At 44.1% G+C, this 20,890-nt stretch overlaps 1 protein-coding gene across 1 annotated transcript in view; it reads right to left on the reverse strand.

Moving 5' to 3' along the window:
- ARB2A (ARB2 cotranscriptional regulator A) overlaps positions 1-14,586 on the reverse strand; it is a 327,942-nt gene extending 313,356 nt beyond the window's left edge. Inside the window, exon 1 of the mRNA XM_075271945.1 lies at positions 14,262-14,586. The gene's annotated coding sequence lies outside the window, so the exon portion shown is untranslated. The remainder of the gene's footprint in view (positions 1-14,261) is intronic.
- Between the last annotated feature and the right edge of the window lie 6,304 nt (positions 14,587-20,890).

Raw genomic sequence — 20,890 nt, forward strand, 5'->3', positions numbered from 1 at the left:
AAAATTATGGTTGGGGGTCTCCACAACATGAGGAACTGTATTACAGGGTTGCATCATTAGTAAGGTTGAGAATCATTGGCTTAAAGTCTCTAAGGCAGAAATTCTATATATTTGATGAAAAAGAAACAATGTAGCATTTAATAACTGATAAGAGTTTAGTAAATGTCATCTGTACATTGCCAAATATATCCGCAGAAGAAAAGCGACTTGTGTGGACACTATTTTCTAAATGGTAATTAATACTGCAAATTTTTTTAGCGGATTTCACCATTTGCTATGCAAAGTCTGCAGCATTTCCTGAAAGAGCTTTTTTTTGTGCTGCAGATTTCTACACATCCACTGCCGCAAATCTGAAGCCCTTTAGTCCTGTGTGTCCTTACCTCAAGCGTCTGGTCACATTTAACACACCCCATAAAGCCTGCGCGTTGTCTGGCTCGGTCTAATCTGGTAGCTGAGAAGTAATGTAGCCATCTATTTATTTCCCTATAACTTTTTCGCTCCTGACCGGATTTACTATTAGTCAGTTTATACGGTAATAAAGCAGCAAGCACGTATATTCAGGCTACCGGCCGTCCTCTTGTAGCCAGTAACTGACTAACAGCTGGAAAGCCTGGCCAGTATTGAGGTCATACATGAAAACAGCAGCTCTCGCCGGCGTCCTTCATGCTGCTCTATAGAATGTGGAATAAACCAGGCTACGGATCACTAATAGCCAGCTCAGAGCAGTGGAAAATCTGTCAAGTCCCGCTAGACCCCAAAAATACATATGATCATCATCAGTAATGTTTCCAGCGGCTGAGCAGGTCTGTCACCATATAGAATTCAGCCTGTCACTGTAGCGGTGCGCCCGGCTGTCAGTAACTATGTCAGTATGTCAGTGTGTTTCCAGCCACATCTCATCCAGCCTGCTGTCTGTCTCCATTGTATCTTATTTTTTCTGCTTGTCAATGATGCCTCCCTGAAGGGGGCAACGATGCAGAGAGATAGGGTAAGGAGGACAAAAGGATAGAAGATGCTATGTGTAAGGGTGACTCCTCAGGGATAAGTGATTTACTGTATAAGAAAGGATCCCGACTGCTAGTGAAGAATTATTTCAACTGGATGAAATGACCTGCAACGTGTCAGCTGTTTACATAAAGCAGTTCAAGTGTGACGTCTGAGACATGTGGCAGACTGTCGAAAATGCTCAAACAAGTTACACACACCCCCCCCCCCCCCTCGCCCTTATACCTCCAGCCAGAATTATTCAGTGCCTATAAATATTGGCTAATGCATCAAGTGCAATGTAAATGATTAGAAATCCTTATAGCACATAGGAAGAGTTGTTACTAGCTCTACTAATGACATACTCAAGATGTCATCTACAGGGAAAACAACATGGAAACTGCAGAAACGCCCCCCATCTTTATACCTATGTACATATACATTATGTATACGATGCTTGAGTATGTACAAACCATATATAAGATCCAGTGTTATAAGATTATCACAATTACGGTAGTCTGATAACAAAAATGTACAACAGAAATAAAAGGAGTAATATTTGTTACAAGATAGTGTTTTTTGTGCAAAACTTGTAACTAACTTAAGGGGCATTCACACTACCGCCTCTCTCCAACCTGAGGTTTCTATCCTAAACCCGAGAGAAACTGGACAGGGAGACAGCTTGCCGGGGGTCCGCTTTCAAACCCATTTATTTGAATGTGTTTTTCTATGTAACCGTTGGTGTGCGTATGCAGCCTCTCCGCCTGGAAACGTTTTGTTTTTTTTGCACGGACACAAAGCTGTACATGCAAGACTTTGTGTCCATGCAGTGGAGAGGCTGCTTGCGAACACTGGTGGTTTGCTTTAAAAACCCATTTAAATGACTGGATTTTAAAGCGGACCGCCGCCAAGCCGTCCCCTGTCCAGTCTCCCCAGGGTTTAGGACAGAAACTCCTGGGCAGACAGTAGCGGTAGTGTGAACGCACCCCTTAGAACCCCATCAATTTCCTCAAAATGGCTGTGACGGGGAACATTGTGGAGGCAGGACCATCACCCCCATCAGATTTATCAGAATTTTTGCCAGTTAATAGAGATAAGCGAACAGTGTTCTATCGAACACATGTTCGATCGGATATCAGGGTGTTCGCCATGTTCGAATCGAACACCGCGTGGTAAAGTGCGCCAAAATTCGATTCCCCTCCCACCTTCCCTGGCGCCTTTTTTGCACCAATAACAGCGCAGGGGAGGTGGGACAGGAATTACGACACCGGGGGCATTGAAAAAAATTGGAAAAAGTCATTGGCTGCCGAAATCAGGTGACCTCCATTTTAGACGAATAGTGGATTTCAAATCCGGGTCATATGAGAATGTGAACTTTGTGACTATGAGACAGGGATAGCTGTACAGGCAGGGATAGCTAGGGATAACCTTTATTTAGGGGGAAATGTTATTAAAAATAACTTTTTGGGGCTCTATCGGGTGTGTAATTGTGATTTTTGTGAGATAAACTTTTTCCCATAGGGATGCATTGGCCAGCGCTGATTGGCCGAATTCCGTACTCTGGCCAATCAGCGCTGGCCAATGCATTCTATTAGCTTGATGAAGCAGAGTGTGCACAAGGGTTCAAGCGCACCCTCGGCTCTGATGTAGGAGAGCCGAGGGTGCACTTGAACCCTTGTGCACCCTCGGCTCTGCTACATCAGAGCCGAGGGTGCGCTTGAACCCTTGTGCACACTCTGCTTCATCAAGCTAATAGAATGCATTGGCCAGCGCTGATTGGCCAATGCATTCTATTAGCCCGATGAAGTAGAGCTGAATGTGTGTGCTAAGCACACACATTCAGCTCTACTTCATCGGGCTAATAGAATGCATTGGCCAGAGTACGGAATTCGGCCAATCAGCGCTGGCTCTGCTGGAGGAGGCGGAGTCTAAGATCGCTCCACACCAGTCTCCATTCAGGTCCGACCTTAGACTCTGCCTCCTCCAGCAGAGCCAGCGCTGATTGGCCGAATTCCGTACTCTGGCCAATCAGCACTGGCTAATGCATTGTATTGGCGTGATGAAGCAGTGCTGAATGTGTGTGCTTAGCACACACATTCAGCTCTACTTCATCGGGCTAATAGAATGCATTGGCCAATCAGCGCTGGCCAATGCATTCTATTAGCGTGAACTGAGTTTGCACAGGGGTTCTAGTGCACCCTCGGCTCTGCTACATCAGATTGCTACATCTGATGTAGCAGTGCCGAGTGTGCATCAGATGTGTAGTTGAGCAAAACTGACTCAGCACTGCTAAGTCTCTGCATTCGCATAGGAATGCATTGGCCAGCCTTCGGCCAATCAGCGCTGGCTCTGCCGGAGGAGGCGGAGTCTAAGGTCGGACCTGAATGGAGACTGGTGTGGAGCGATCTTAGACTCCGCCTCCTCCAGCAGAGCCAGCGCTGATTGGTCGAGTTCCGTACTCTGGCCAATCAGCACTGGCCAATGCATTTCTATGGGGAAAAGTTAGCTTGCGAAAATCGCAAACTGACAGGGATTTCCATGAAATAAAGTGACTTTTATGCCCCCAGACATGCTTCCCCTGCTGTCCCAGTGTCATTCCAGGGTGTTGGTATCATTTCCTGGGGTGTCATAGTGGACTTGGTGACCCTCCAGACACGAATTTGGGTTTCCCCCTTAACGAGTTTATGTTCCCCATAGACTATAATGGGGTTCGAAACCCATTCGAACACTCGAACAGTGAGCGGCTGTTCGAATCGAATTTCGAACCTCGAACATTTTAGTGTTCGCTCATCTCTACCAGTTAACAAGGAGCTTGTGTAGATTTCTTATTAGACAGAGCACAGAGGATGCGTCTAATCTATGACAAGGAAGCGCCTTATCATATATTAGCCAGGCTGAGATTATCAAGACCAGCATGGAAACCGCCAGTCGTGATAAATTATCCCCATAGTCTATGAGTGTGAGTCACAGGAGCCTAAATGTCCATAGAGGGCAATGGAATGTAGAACCCCCCCCCCCCCCCCCCCACGCCGTAGTTAGATACAGTTTTCACTTACTAGCTTTATTTGTCAACTTTTCTCCGGTGCGCTAAACAATCATTACCAGAATGCAAATATATATGTAGGATGTACTTAAAGGAGATTTACTTGAGGCTGGTGTTTCATACCTCCTTGGCACCAGAGTGGTCGCTAATTCAATTAGTCTTAAAGAGAACTTTTCACCTTCTCCGCCATTTCCACTGCACTGCACTGTCTAATAGGTTCGGTGGCACGGATTATGCCACAGTTGGAATTCTTTCTGTAGCCCCCACTGTTCCTGAGCAATCATTTCTGTTACTCTCAGCATCCAATAAGTGAATACGGCTCTCTATTGGGGGGTGGTCTCAGACAATCTAATAATAATAATCAATACTAACAGAACTTTGCCAAAACCCTTAGGTCAACACCAACTGAAAGATACCCTGTACTCCACATAGTTTCTGTTATATCTATATATAAAAAAAAATTAAAAAAAAGTCACAAATTTTGGCACACAGCCGATTGTTTCTTTGCAACTTTTAACACATCTGCATCCTGCACACCACTTTTTTAGAAACCCGCTCGAGCCAGGGGTGAGGCGTCCCACCATCATACAGATTTTGGTAGAAGAACATCCTGACAGTAATTGTAAGAAGGAGGTGCAGTAACAACTACTGCTATGGAGGGAGTGGGGGGGGGGGAGTGAAAGCTGTTATATAATGGGTCACTATGACTTCTAAAATATGCTATGCAAAAAACTGATACATAGCACAAGTAGCATTATATTTTATTCTCAAAACTCTTCTTAGTTCCAAGTCTCCAGTAAATGCTACCTAACCTTTCTTTAGCATACACATAATAATCCATATCCTAGCAGAGCGTACAAACCATTGCCGGCCATATCCCCTCTGAATCCTGTTGATACTGGAATATTAGAGGGAACTTTCTCCAGCCTCTCTTTTGTTTTACCCAGGCTTAACCAGCCCCTCTATTAAGACCTTTGTGAGGCGGCAGACAATGTGCGCAGCACAAGTAGCAGGTGCTTGCAGCCCAGAAATCCCCGTCCTGTCTAGAGTACTATATCATTAGGCAAGTTGATCATTCACACAATCAGGACAATCAGCGAAACTCTGCAAGAAATCCTACATAGAATACAAAGCTTAGGGATTACATGTTTCCAAATTACTGTCACAGCAGGGCTGCTTTATAAAAATAGGTGCCCGCTCAAAACATACCTCCCACTATGAACCTAAAAACCCAATTACAAAAATAAAGCACAGCATGCGTGAAAATATTCCACTTTCCGAAGATTTAGAAGGCATTGCAGGGGGCCTTATATTTTGTAAACTGCACAGTACTTAAGTATGGATCTTTCTACCTTTTGTGCATCTAGAAATAAACATAATACAGAGGCATGCTGGCGCTTACGCTGCACCATCCCTAAATGGCGCGGGTGCATAAAAAGCCAAAAGGACTAAATCAAGGGTTTCATTATCTCAAGAATCCCTTCAAATAGGTGCAGGGTAGAATTACAGAGTCAGGGAGCAGGGCACCGCAGCTCACCTAACGTTTTCAGATATGGTATAAAAAAAAAATACATAAAAAACTAACGAAGAATAATTAAAAAATTACATTTGCATGTAATAAACACCATTAGCAAATTATAATGTTCCACCAAAGGGCTTGTTTACATGTCAGCAACTAATCTGACATTCATTTCTTCAGCCAAAATCCACGAATAAGGTTATCCATGCCAACTTACACACGGAAACCTCCTCCCATTGTAATCAATGGTAAGTGGAGGGCAAAACAGGATGCTGAAAAAATAAGTATGAACAGGGTTACACGCGTAAAATGTGGACTCTGGAATTATCCACAAAACCGTATCAATATATCCAGTGTTGGACTGGGTTGTCTAGGGCCCACCAGTGGAATTGTTTCTAGGGACCCACCGCCAGGACCCTGCAGATCAGCAGTACCGAGACATGGCAGCTTAACGTACATATCAGGAGCCATGCTGTTCACCCGCCATACAATGTGCACTACCTAAACCCACTGCTACATCCTGTATGGCAAGTGAGCAGCCTGGCTCCTAGAAACGTTACCAATACCAGTAGCCACGCTGTCCTGGAAACTGATCTGCAGAGGTCCTGGCTGTTATATTGCCGCAAATGTATATTGATGGCCTATCCTAAGGACTGGCCATCAATATTAGAAAGATGGATAAATCCTTTAAAGTGGTTGTCCAGGAATTGGAGCAACCCATGTGCCGGGCGGGAGATGTAAAATAAAAAAAAATAAATAAACATACTCACCTGTCCCCAGCACTCCCTTGTCCGACGCCAGTGTCCATTCAGCCTTGTGCTGGCGCCTCCTTGCTGGGAGTCCTGCCCCTCATGTGATCACTGGGACCAATTAGGTACAGGATTTCCAGAAATGAGACCATGAGGCCAAACAGACACAGGCAGGGAACAATGGGGTGCTGGGACAGGTATGGTTGTTTTGTTTTTTTTGTTTTTTTACACCTACGTTACAGTGATCACTACAGTTTATGGACAATTTCTTTTAAGCAATTGTTTGGGCCAAATTTTTTATGGCCACTTCACTGGTCACCCATAATGTATGGGGAACAGTGATGGGGCTATATTGTGTGGGGGCAGTGATGGGGATAACATCCTGTTGCTCAAGATAAGCCATAAATACCTGAAGCTCCACATTGCAGAAACACAATGTCTTCGGCTACTGCAAAAAAAAAATTGTGTTTTACAGAACCAGGAAAGTAAATAAAATGTAATCAAATTTACCTCATCCACACATTGCAGGAAAAAAAGATGTGGTAGATGCTGCAAATTCCTAAATGTGAGCGCTTCTAAAAACATGGCCTGTTACTTTCAGCTGAGCAACTGGGAGAAAGTACTGGAAAATGCATCAAAAGCGCAATGAAAAAAGCGCTATTTTTTCCCACAGTGTTTTTAGCTGCGTCTCACTGTTGGGCCTAATCCTTATCATCTCAATATACTGAGCATCACACTATAAGGGTGCATTCACACTGAGTAAACGCTAGCTTATTTTGTAAAGTAAAATTACACTTGTAAATTTTGCTATCCCATTGACTTCAATGACATTTTACAGGCGTATTTTTACAGGCGTATTTTTACAGGCGTATTTTTACACTTGTAAAAAAATATCATTGAAGTCAATGGGATAGCAAAATTTACAAGTGTAATTTTACTCTACAAAATAAGCTAGCGTTTACTCAGTGTGAATGTACCCTAAGACTTCGGCCTCGTTCACATCTGCGTTGGTATTCCGTCCGGGAGAGTCCGCATGGGACAGGCACAATCACTACAACATTGATCCCTAACTTTCCTGTGTAAATGGAGCAGCAGTGCCTATGTATGACCACTGCTTCAATCCCTTCTATAGAACCGATCAAGATTGCCAAGTGCGGCTTTCTGTCAATCCCATGGAAGTGAATGGAGAGGTGGACAAGCCGGACAGAACAACACTGCTTCATTCACACCGCACAGGCAGGGACCCCCTCATTTTTATGTTCAGTGGGGTCCTATGAATAGCTAATTATTCTATCTATATCACACACACACACACTTGTTATTATCCAAAGGAAAATATTACATTCAACCCTGAATAATGTACATAATGATACATCAAGCATATTAAATATAGTGAGTGACATCACAATGATCAATGATAGGATAAGAGATAAATTCACAAAGCAGAAAGGAATACAACAATAGTGTAAGGATAGCAAATATGGTGTGGTCACAACTAATAGGATCGCAGTAATGTCACAGCTCACACAAAAGGTTCACAACATTATAATACATATATGTCACAGTCCAGAAGTAAGAACATGGTGATAACCAGAGCCGAGGAGCTGATAGGCCAAACCACTGACTCATGACTAATATTTTTCTACAGCGACACTAAGTAGGTGTTTACACATAGAAACTTATTGCCAAATTTTACGTCGAATCAGCATCCTATTCCCCCGGAAGAAGGCTTTGTAGCCGAAACGTGCGTAGGGGCCTGGTGTGTGGGCTGGTCAGCATACATGCATGCTGTATCTATGGGTATGTAGAAAAACTTTTCAGCTATTATGTTTCCTGCTCCATGCAGTATATCCCTTACTGGTATTTTGATTGACCATATGCATTTGCTTTGTGACTATTCCACCCTTGCTGGCTGGACTAGCCAGCTATGAGTATATAGATATGACTGTGGATACATCTGATATCTGACATATTCTATACAAATTGTATTGTCCCTTTTTGCACTAGCCAAGAATTTGTCACTTTATGACATATGTTAGGGATTATCTAATTATTTTTTACTTTGCCTAACTTTTTCAGATGCATTGGAGCATTTAACCCATTGTTTGATGTATACACACCCTTTACTTACTGAACCTGCCCTCATACCTACCTGTTGGTAGAATATGTCCTGTCACTTTTTAATATGTTGTCCCTTGTCTTTTGTAATTAATAAATAATAAATTTTATGATTATTGGTAGCATTTTCTTTCCGTTTCTTTTGTTTACCCCTTGTGTTGGGCTTGAAAATGCATGCATACTATGACCTCATACTGGGTATTCTCACTAGATGTGTCAATTATTGATCTTTTATACCCTTTCCTCATGCTTGTGTATCAGCATCCTATTCCGCCTGAACTCGGCCTCTTAGTCATTTTAATGGCAGTCAGTTACTGATTTTATTTTTCTGCCAACGGAAAAAAATAAATCTCCCTTCTTGTTCTTTAGATGGATTGCAACTGAGAACTCCTATTGAAATGAATGGCAGGCGAAAAACACACCACATTGAGCGGGAGTCTAGCATTTTCAGCCTTCTGGTGCGACCTCAACCCCCCATCAAAAACAATGGAAGACAGCATTTGGACAGAGTTTACCACTGATACGGGAATCCACACCCAAATGATCATCAAATTCCTACTTGTGAACGGCCCATAAAACTCTCGGTCTAAATAGCTGATAGCCATGGTCAGTCAGAAGTAAGGCTATGTTAGCATGGAGAAAGTTAGAGCTGATTTTGAGCCAGATTCTGTCTCAAAATCAGCCCCAAATACCACCTAAAATCTGCCTTCCAGTAGGAGGCTTTTTTAAAAAAAAAAAAATGTAAGCAGATTTCCATATTCAGCATCAAAATCAGCTTCCAAAATCTGCTTCAATTCCTAAAGCTGAAATTTTCTGCCTGACAAATTCAGAGTCAAAATCCCCTGTGTCAACTAAAAATGGAGCGGCACTAGTTCAGAAAAAAAACTAGTGATTGAATTGCTAAGAAAGTTAATATGTAACAAACTATACATAGAGTTAGTGTTTTTTATGGGGGTTTATTTTTAATTTATCGTCACTCTTTTGTTATGTTAATCATGTTTTAATCCGTTGTATTAAAAGGTGTTGGTTTTTTTACGATCTTCGGAGAGCTTCCGGTTTTCTCGTTTTCATCTTTGATGACTATGTTGCTCCTTAAAGTCCAGGGTATCCGTGCACCCTGAAGAATCCTTCACTTATCTCAGAAGACCTACATGCACAGGTGAGCCACAATTGTGTTTTGTTTTTTTTTCTTATATAGTTAACTATACCATAATAATAATTGTATAATATCGTTTGAAAGAGTAAGGCAATGTTCACACTTAGGTTGGCGTTTCCGTTTAAATATCCTAGCATAGTATGTGATCAAAATTACGTCCAAACAAACCCTGCAAGTCTGATATTTTAGTCCAGGTGGTTTGACATATAAAGAATGGACACCGGACAGATCCCATTTTAGTTAATAGGGTCTGTTGAACTCTGTATATGTATATAGCATCGCTACGCGTTTCGGAACTTGTCTCGTTCCTTCTTCATGGCATATACATATACAAAAACACCCTTGCTGGTGGCGTTCCGGTGCTGACCCTTATGGTATACTCACACTGCCAAAGTGTCTATCGGTATGTATTGTGAATAGACTTGTTATATCTTTCTTTGGATCCCCTATTGCTATTTAGGATACTATTTTGCTATATGAGATATGGTGAGATTTTGTTATATATGGGGCTAGTCCTGTGTACCTTGAATATTTTCCAGGTGTATATTTGAGTTATGCAGTGTATACATATTTACCTCTAATTATTATGGGGTTTATATTCCTTTAGATTATATGCCATACATATTTTAAGGGGTGTCATCTCTGGTTCATCATTAGTGAGAGGGGTACGGTACTGTCCGCCGGTCTTTTTTAGGCGGACCCCTCTGTGTTGCTCTCCATTATATGTTATATGTCTGTTTATGTGTTTTATCTTTATTAAATTCTTTATTAAATTAATAAATATATTTGATATTTTTACCTTAATTTTTTGTGTTCCTCGAATTTTTGTTTTGGCATACTAGTAGGTATTTACTAAATGAACAGATATGGTAAAGTTCTCTCTCTTTTCAATTTGTATTTACTGTTGATTTTAAAGGTAAATTTTCTTAACAGGAAGAAACGTCAATTTATCCACTTTAGAGCCCTAAATGTTATCTGACAGAGGAGCAAACACTGACGTGTGCATCATCCATATGGAAGAAATAAGAATATACAGCAGCTTCCTCGGGCCATAAAAGGGTCAGAGTGGCTGCACCAACATAACCTTTTCCAGGTGTATCATGTCAATTTTACGTGATTCTCGACCCGCTGCCCCTCCACATCACACTAATCATAAAGACGCACCATTACCCACAGCGCTGGACCTGCTCTGTACTGCATATGGTCAGAGGGCATCTAAGATGGGAAATACACAGAGTGCAAACTGCATTACCCATACATGTAATAAACATTATCAATGCTCAATGCAAAACAATAAAGGGAAAAAATCTAATTCAGGATATAGTCTACCAAGTTAAAGGGGAAAAGCCAGGATACAACCCAAGTGCAGTGCTGTAGTCAATGGCAGTCACAGCGACATCTCAGACTACACACAAAGAAATGGAGTTACTCCATAAAAGTAAAATTCCTCTAATTCATTCATTTACCTGAATTCCCATGAAAGTAAATATGTAACAAACTCTGTATCTAATGAATAAGATACTAATAACTGTAGAATACAATTAAAAATAATTAATCGCTTCAATCTGAGGCCAGAGTCAGCATTGAATAAGAGATACCTTAGGTTAAAGCGGGTTTCTAACTTTGCTGAAAATCTGGCCAATGACAGGAAGGGGGTGGGAATGAAGACTGGGAAATAACGTCGTGTTAACCAGGCTGCAGAGAAGCAAGTGGTTCAGGAGGGAAGGACCTCTCTTTTTAAGGGATTTTTTAACCCTTTCTCTGCCAGTGGGCATATTTTTTCAGTGAAACCACATAACCCCTTTAAGTTCATGAGCATTAGATTTGCTTTCACCAAAATCTTTGTGCAGATTGCGAGAGCAAAATAACTCAAACTTCACACTGGTGTTCAGGTTTCCACTCTGCTTGGGGACTCGAAATATTGAAACCCTATCCACTTAAAAAGTGTTTACATAGACTATAATGGCAAAAACGGTAGAGAGAAAAGTCCTACAAAGAGTGTAGGACATATGAAGACTCAGACTCTAGTGTGAACCCAGTGTAAGTTGTAAAAACTCAGGCTGGCGAACTTACTATGCCACATCAGCCAATCTAATAACTCTGGAGTAGTTTGGCTTTCCATTATACAGAGAAAACTTTAGGCAGGGTTATCAAATCTGCCACATTATCTATACACATTACAGGGTGCCTAAACTTTGAAACAACGTTAGATTTTATGCCAACATTTGTGTCATTAAAAATTTTTGTAAAATACTTTATTAATGGAGTTTGGCTCCTTTGCCTAAAATCCTGCATGTACAGACACTTTCTGTCCCATCTGTATTATTTCCAGTGCTTGGCAGCAGAAATCCTCACTAGCTTTGACTCAGAGTATGAGGAGTACAGGTGTAATATGTAATACAGAGTGCTTCTTGTGTCACATGAAAGGAATTTCTCATCTTTCATGTGACACCAAGGTTGTGGTTTATTAAAATGTTTGTCCAAATATTTTCATAACTAGCCTTGCCCTGGAGTCTGATATATTCCATGTAGGCTTTCTCCCCCAACCACAAACTATGATCAGCAGTTTCTTCCCTTAAAGGGGATGTCCAGAAATGACAGGTTTCTGCAAAGAGGCCAGGGAAGGTGATAAATAATCCAGGGGACACTTCTTAGGGCCTTTTTCAACTCTCTGGTTGCTTCAGCCATCTTTTTCGGTGTGGCCTGCTGGGGAAGCAGTATATCAACCAACGACAGAAATAGACTTGACAGGCTGATCAGGAGGGCCAGCTCTGTCCTGGGGAGCCCCTTGGACCCAGTACAGGTGGTGGGTGACAGAAGGATACTGTCTGTGGTGACCTCCATGCGGGAGAACAAATCCCACCCCATGTATGGGACCTTGATGGCACTTAGCAGCACTGTAAGTGACCGTCTGCTTCACCGCAAGTGTGAGAAGGAGCGCTATCGCAGGTCCTTCCTTCCAACCGCGACCAGGCTGTATAATCTACATCAGACCAAGCGAAGATCACTCCGCACAGAGAACTAATGGTTATGACGATGACCATGAAGTCTTCCTCTTTCTCTTCCGTTTTTTCCTTAGCTGCTATGGACTCCTAGTATATCTTCTCTTCTCAGCTTATGTGTGTCTACGTCTGTAATATATTACTCTGTATTATCCTGTATCTGTATTACTATGCTGCTGTAACACGCTGGAATTTCCCCAATGTGGGACTATTAAAGGATTATCTTATCTTAAATAAAACAAACAACAAAAAAAAAAACCATACGCCTCTGTCCTCCTGTGTGCCCCACCATGAGCCGCTCCAGCAGCACCCAGGGGCTCGTTCCAGCAGAAAGTCCTTGCCGCACGTGATGGCTGAAGCCAAATCAGCAGCCTAAAGGAAGAATCGGGACATCACCTGAGTACCATGCACAGAGGACTTCCGCCAGAACAAGAATTGGGGTACTACTGGCACAGACTGTGGCGGGGCATTCAAAGGTACCAGTACAGGTAAGTATGTTTTTTTTTACCTTCCCTGGCCTTCTTGCAGAAACTTGTAATTTCTGTACATTCCCTTTAAAGGTTAAAGCCCCATGTTGCAGAAACACAGCTTTTTATGTTGTGGTTTTTTTGAGAAAAATCCAGGAATGGATTTGGCAGAAATACTTCCTACATATTGCCCATTCCTTTTGTAGCTATTTTTACCTTTGGCACAAAAAAACTGCGTCTCTGCAATGTGGAGTCTAGCATAAGTCAATAGCTGGGTCATAGAACGAGGAAGCCTACGCCACATACTTCTGGCTCCTTCTCATTGTGCCATCTGGGAACTTTTGCCTACAATTTTTTAACATTTCAATTTTAATCTCAATTTTCATGTTTTTGCTTAAAGAGACTAAAAAATTTGAGGAAGCTGAAATAGATAGATCTATTTTAGGCTTCCTCATCTAGCAACTACTGACAATAGCAAAGAAACTGTTGATCGTAGTTTGCAGCGGCAGGCCAAAGAGATACATCAGACTATGAGGCTAACAGCGATTTCATGACTCCATTGGAAATCAGAATCCTGATTCTTTGAAATGGTGAATTAAGTTAAATAATTTGATTACCTGCACAGGCCTAGTGCCAGCTCACTGGGTTATCCAGTTCCTTAGGATAGACCATCAATATTAGATCTGTGAGTGCCCAACACTGTACTCTCATAAATCAATTGTGCCCCGCATGAATGGAGCGCCAGACCACGCATGTGCATTGCTGCTCTATTCAATTCTATGGGACTGCTGGAGATGTCACTCAGCAGTCACAGAGATAAACTGAGCAGGAGCATACACACGGCACCTGTTGCTCTACTCATATGGGGTACACTGGATCTCTGCCCTTGTGAATGGTGGGGTCCCAATGGCTGTACCTCCATTAGTCAGTTTTAATTAAGGAAATACCCCTTTAATCCTCTGTTCATGGAGTAATGAAATTTAATTCTATCATGCAGGTCTGTGCTCGGATTATCATATGCTGGATTAAACTAATTTCACTGTGTAGTTATCAATACTATAGCAGACGGTACATGCGGCATTTACATGCAAGGATCTGACAAAAATAAACACTTGTCATTTTAACTGGGCCATGCGTTAACATTGGATAGACATGCAGCAAGTCATGCGCCCCCACAGTCATGGCCCCCATGCCTTAGCCCCACGCTGGCGCTACACACTCACTTGGCCTCCCTTTTTACAGGGGCGCTGCACCACTTCCACGCGTGATCACCTCCACAAAGATACAAGGCCACAATCTTCCAGCAAAATAATAAAAGTCACTATTCTTAAAAGGATAAAGAAGAGTTTGCAGGGCTGTCACTGCACACATCCAGCTGAGGGGCACTACTGAGACACCAGCCACAAGGCAGATGGTAATGGTGCAGCACTTCCTTCACACTTTTCTATGTTACTTAAAAAAAAATTCCACCAAAAATCCCCCCCCAGAACCCAGGAAGCAGCCCCTCCAGCCACTGACATGCACAGCCCTGCAAGAAAGCTAATTTGAGAGGACCCGGCCGGAAGGAAGGAAGAGAAACTGGATGTATGCGTCCCAAGCCTCGCTCTGGCCAGTTCCGCCTTTTTTTCTGTCATGTGACTAATCCCTCACCAATTCACATAATAGTTACTAAATTCTAGCCTGGCATCTGCTGGAGGGTCGTTTATGATGTAATAATCATGTGACCAGTCACGTGTGTGGGAGGAGGCGGCAGACGGTGCGCTGGGCTGTTGTAGTAGTAGATGTTGTTTGTTGTGTGTAATGTTACCACGTGACCAGACACGGAGCGGGATTGTGTGGGCAGCGGATGGACAGTCTGTGCTGCAGGCGGCTGTATGGCAGTGTCGTGTGCAATAGCTGTGTATACAATAAGGCTGTGCATGTGCACTACAGAGCAGTGCGGGACTCGTGTAGCAGAGCTAGTTGTATTCCGTATGCAGCAGGGTTGCGTGTTGTTTTTGTTTGTAGTTGAGTTGTGTAACGCGCATGTTGCAGGGCAGTGTATGAGTTTGTATAAAAACAGTGTGCATGCAGCAGAGTTGTGTGTAATCTGCATGCAGTCTTGCTTCTGTTAAATTTAAAGGGGTTGTCCAGGCAAAAACGGACAACCCTTTTAATCAGGTGGGGACATTGAATTTTTTTTTTTTTTAAATTCATACTCCCCTGGCCGCCAGTGTCATCCTGGAGCGTTCTGGTCCTTCTGCTGAAGAAGTCTCTTCCGGCGTTCTGCTGAGGCCATTCAGCCAATGGCATGCGATGTCACTACCTGTGAGGCCACTGATTAGCCTCAGAGGTTACATGACCCCTTAGACCAATCAGCGGCTTTAGGGAGGGTTCACACGGTGTAACGTGGCTGTGGGAGCTTTTGCGGGCCGTACACGCTCCCATTGATTTCAATGGGAGCGGGGATTGTATGCACCGCGCTATTTTGCGGCTGCGAAATAGCGCAGCGCATACGATCCCCGCTCCCATTGAAATCAATGGGAGCGTGAACGGCCCGCAAAAGCTCACGCGGCATCTACATGCCACATCACGTGGCACGTTACACCGTGTGAACCCTCCCTTAGTGTATATTCACACGCCTGCTGTCTGTCTGATGTGAACGTCCAAAAAAGGCGGTTTCACAGCGGAGAGGCTGCAAACGGACAACTGTGGATTGCTTTAAAAACCCATTTAGTGTATGGGTTTTTAAACCGACCATTTGCAAACCGTTCCCAATCTGTATTTCTGCAGTTTTGGCAGATACACAACGGACAGCAGGCGCAAGTGTGAACTCTGTAAGAGACCCGTGATGTAGAAGCCGCTGGAGTAGTAGAACCGGGATGCGCCGGGAGTGTCAGGGACTGGTGTTTATGCTTCCCTCCCCCACTGTCCTCGGCTGATTTAAAAGTTGAAGGGGTTGTCCATTTTTGCCTGGTCAACCCCTTTAATGGCGTAGAGTTGTGTGGGCATTTTTGTAAATACACTCATTGACAAAATAAAGCACCCAGATATGGCAGATGTGTAAATTGTTCCAGGTGTGGTCTGAGCACACATTGGGTCTTGTCACAAGTGGGTGTGAAGGTGCTTTCTCTTCTATTTTATTTAGAAGCTCACAGAGCCTAGTGGAGAAAGACAATTAAAGGGGTATTCCCACGTCACATACTCACCAGTCTTCACTGCTGTGAAATCTTCTTTCTTCCTGGTTTCTTGCGTCATTTGGTGGGCAGGGTTTCACATGCAACCTGCCGTTTAGCTCCGCCCCAAAATTAGTGTGTAGCTCCACCCACCGCATAGTGTGATCCTATGAGGTGGCTGAAGGGCCTGTGATGTCATCAAAGGTCCTCAAACAACACTATATGCACAATATTGGACTATGAAGTACAGGCAGGAGCAACTCCATTCTGTGTTACATACAGAGACTGCCTGTCTCTGCCATAATGAACACAATTGAATTAGCTAGCCTGATAACTGGGAGAACAGAAGACAGTTCAGAAATGAAAGCAGCTCCTCTCCCCTATCTGATAGCAGGGAGCTAGGTCAGGTGGTGTAGACACAGGAATAGCTAGATACACAGGCTCGCTGCCGTGCACTTAGCCCCTCCCCCCTGAGAGCAGCAGATACATCACTTGACTTTTGAGCAGAGGATGTGTCAACAATGAATTGAATAAAGTAATATAGTGGACAAACAAAGCAGTTTTGCTGAAGCAGTGTATTTAGGAAAAGTCTTAAATCCACATTAACAAGCAGTATAGATATGATCCTTGTGATGGGACAACCCCTATAACTGCTAGACATCTTGAAAGCATCTCGGTTGACACACTTTGAGAGGTGAAATATCATTGGTCTTAAAAAAGCAGTAAACTGCTCACTTGTCTAACAGAAATGCTTCTCATTTTAATCACTGTTGTTCTCCCACTCCCTATCCAGGCGCTACCTGCCCTCACCCCCTCCCCCCTCCTTTGAAGTGCACGCTGTTCGTATCTACTCACCCTCCAACTGACCGTCATATATCGACCGCCGGGACCTACCGCGGCCTTTATCGACCACTTCACCACCTGGCTCACACACTTCCTATCCACAGACACCCCCACCATCATCATGGGTGACTTCAACATCCCCATTAACACAGACCACCCTTCCGCCTCCAGTCTCCTGTCCCTCACCGCCTCCTTTGGTCTCTCCCAATGGTCCTCTGCCACCCACATAAAGGGGGGCACACTAGACCTAATATTCACCCGCCTCTGCTCCATATGCAACCTCTCTAACTCTCCATCCACGCTCTCGGACCACAACCTGCTGACATTCTCTGCCCTCTCCTCTCCAATAGACACCTCAACCGCTAAACCAACACGCCCCCGCAGGAACCTCAACCGCCTTGACACCTGCACCCTCTCAGACTCTCTCCTACTACTCGCTGACATATCCTCACGCCAGGACACAGATGCCGCTGCTGCCTTCTATAATACCACCATTACCTCAGCCCTTGATTCTGTGGCCCCCTACACATACACCAGAGCCCGACCGATCAATAGACAACCCTGGCACACTGACCTGACTAAAAAACTTAGACGTGCCTCGCGGGTTGCAGAACACCTCTGGAAGAAAAGCCACTCCAAGGAGGATTTGCTCAAGTACAAAGAAGCAGTTCTCTCATTTAAGAACGCACTCACCTCTGCAAAGCAGGTCTACCTCACCACACTCATATCTGCACTCTCTCGCAACCCCAAACAGCTATTCTCCACCTTCAACTCCCTCCTCCGTCCTCCCGCCCCCCCTCCGACATCACTTATCTCAGCTGACGACTTTGCCTCTTACTTTAAAACTAAAATTGACACCATCAGAGACAGTCTCACCCTACTCCCCCGACAACCCCTCTACCCAACTACTTACTGTTCCTCATCCCTGACCGGTTTCTCCTCCATAACTGACGAAAAACTCTCCTCCCTAACCTCCAAATCCCACCTCATCTCCTGCGTGCTCGACCCGATCCAGTCACATTTCATCCCCAAACTCGCTGAAGTCATTACTCCAGCCCTAACCCACCTCTTCAATCTATCCCTAACCAATGGATCCTTCCCCTCAGCCTTCAAACACGCCACTGTCACTCCTATACTTAAGAAACCGTCCCTTGACCCGTCCTCTCCTACCAACTATCGTCCCATCTCACTACTCCCGTACGCCTCAAAACTTCTTGAGCAGCATGTCCACTCCGAACTCTCCTCCTATCTCTCATCCAACCTGCTCTTTGACAGACTTCAGTCAGGCTTCAGACCCCGGTACTCCACTGAAACTGCCCTAACAAAAGTCACCAATGACCTGCTAACCGCCAAAGCCAAGCGCCATAACTCTGTCCTCCTCCTCCTCGACCTCTCCTCTGCCTTTGACACAGTTGACCACTCCCTCCTGCTAGAAATTCTCTCATCCCTTGGTATCTCAGACCTGGCCCATTCCTGGATCTCCTCATACCTCACCGACCGCACATTCAGCGTCTCCCACTCGCACACCACCTCCTCACCTCGCCCTCTCTCTGTAGGTGTCCCCCAGGGCTCCGTTCTAGGACCCCTCCTGTTCTCCATCTACACCCTTGGCCTGGGCCAACTCATAGAATCTCATGGCTTTCAGTACCACTGCTATGCCGATGACACCCAAATCTACATCTCTGGACCAGACATTACCTCCCTGCTGGCCAGAATTCCAGATTGTTTAGCGGCCGTAGCCTCCTTCCTCTCCTCCCGCTTTCTCAAACTCAACATGGAGAAAACAGAGTTTATCATCTTCAGCCCATCCTGTATGGCCCCTCCACCTGACCCATCTATCAAAGTTAATGGAACCACAATTACCCCTGTCCCACAGGCCCGATTCCTTGGAGTAACCCTGGACTCTGACCTATCCTTCAAGCCACATATTCAAGCCCTCAACACCTCCTGCCGCCTCCAGCTCAAGAACATCCACCGAATTCGCCCCTTCCTCACCCCTGAAACTACCAAGATGCTCGTCCAGACCCTCATAATCTCCCGCCTAGACTACTGCAACACCCTTCTCCATGGACTCCCAGCTAACACCCTCGCCCCCCTCCAGTCCACCTTAAACTGCGCTGCTCGCTTAATCCACCTCACCCCCCGATCTTCATCGGCTGCTCCCCTCTGCCAGTCCCTCCACTGGCTACCTATAGCCCAGCGAATTGAGTTCAAGCTACTAACGCTAACATACAAAGCCATCCACAACCTGTCCCCTCCATATATCTCTGACCTAATCTCCCGCTACCTGCCCACACGTAACCTCAGATCCTCCAATGACCTCCTACTCCGCTCTGCTCTCATCCACTCCTCACACAACCGTCTCCAAGACTTCTCTCGTGCATCCCCCATACTCTGGAACTCCTTACCACGACACATAAGACTGACCCCCACAATCACAGGCTTAAAGAAGGCGCTGAAGACTCATCTATTCAGGAAGGCCTACAACCTCCAATAACACTATCACCACACCACCATCTGTACAGTCTCCCCCGCTCCTTCTGCCTCTCCTTCCTTCCCCCATAGATTGTAAGCCCTTGCGGGCAGGGCCCTCTACCCCACTGTGCCAGTCGGTCATTGTTAGCATTATATCTACCTGTATATTCTGTGTATTGTATGTAACCCCCAAATGTAAAGCACCATGGAATTAATGGTGCTATATAAATAAATAAATAATAATAATGGTTGTTTTCGATGTGTTATGGCTCTTATTACTTGTCCTGCCATTGACAGCCAACCAACATCCCCTTTATCTGCAGTGGTGTTGTGAACAAGAAACCTTAAAGGGGTACACTTGGTCTGCAAAAATGTTTGGGCAAGTGAAATGTGACATTCATGGCTGCCAGGACCCAAAGTTTCCAAGCAAAAACCTTTTCTAGAGCTTAACCCCTTCCCGACATGCGCCGTAATAGTACGGCGCATGTCGGGTCTGTAACTATGGCGACCACCATAGCCGCCGGGTGTCTACTGCTTTAATGATGTCTACTGCTTTACCGGCATTGCATTAGTGATCAGACCCCCTGGGGTTCAACACCCCTAGGGGGTCTAATAAATGCAAAAAAAAAAAAGTAAAAAAAAAATATATAAAAAAGTATTAAAAGTTCAAATCACAATCCTTTCCCTAGAACACATATAAAAGTAGTTAAAAACTGTGAAACACATACATGTTAGGTATCCCCGCGTCCGAAATCGCCCGCTCTACAAATCTATAGAAATATTTTTCCTGTTCGGTAAACGCCGTAGCGGGAATAATAGTCAAAAGTGCCAAACCACAGTTTTTTCACTGTTTTGATTCTGATAAAAATTTGAATAAAAAGTGATCAAAGCAATAACATTTCCCGAAAATGGTAGAACTAAAAAGTACACCCGGTCCCGCAAAAAAAGACGCCCTATACATCCCCGTACACGCACGTATAAAAAAGTTACGGCCGTCTGAATATGGCGACTTTTAGAAAAAAAAAATTTTAACACGGTTTTGGATTTTTTTTAAGGGGTCAAAATGTAAATAAAACCATATAAATTTGGTATCCCCGAAATAGTAACGAAACACAGAATACAGGGGACATGTCATTTTGGCTGCACAGTGAACGCCGTAAAACCAAAGCCCGTAAGAAAGTCGCAGAAATGCATTTTTTCTTCAAATCCACCCCATTCTGAATTTTTTTTCCTGCTTCCCAGTACATTATATAGAATAATTAATGGTGGCATCATGAAGAAAAATTTGTCCCGCAAAAATTAAGACCTCATATGGCTCTGGGAGCGGAGAAATAAAAAAGGGTACTATTCCGTTATCGGGCCAGCAGCAGCGCAGTTCA

Source organism: Leptodactylus fuscus, chromosome 1 (assembly GCF_031893055.1).
Source record: "Leptodactylus fuscus isolate aLepFus1 chromosome 1, aLepFus1.hap2, whole genome shotgun sequence".
NCBI classification, from domain to species: domain Eukaryota; kingdom Metazoa; phylum Chordata; class Amphibia; order Anura; family Leptodactylidae; genus Leptodactylus; species Leptodactylus fuscus.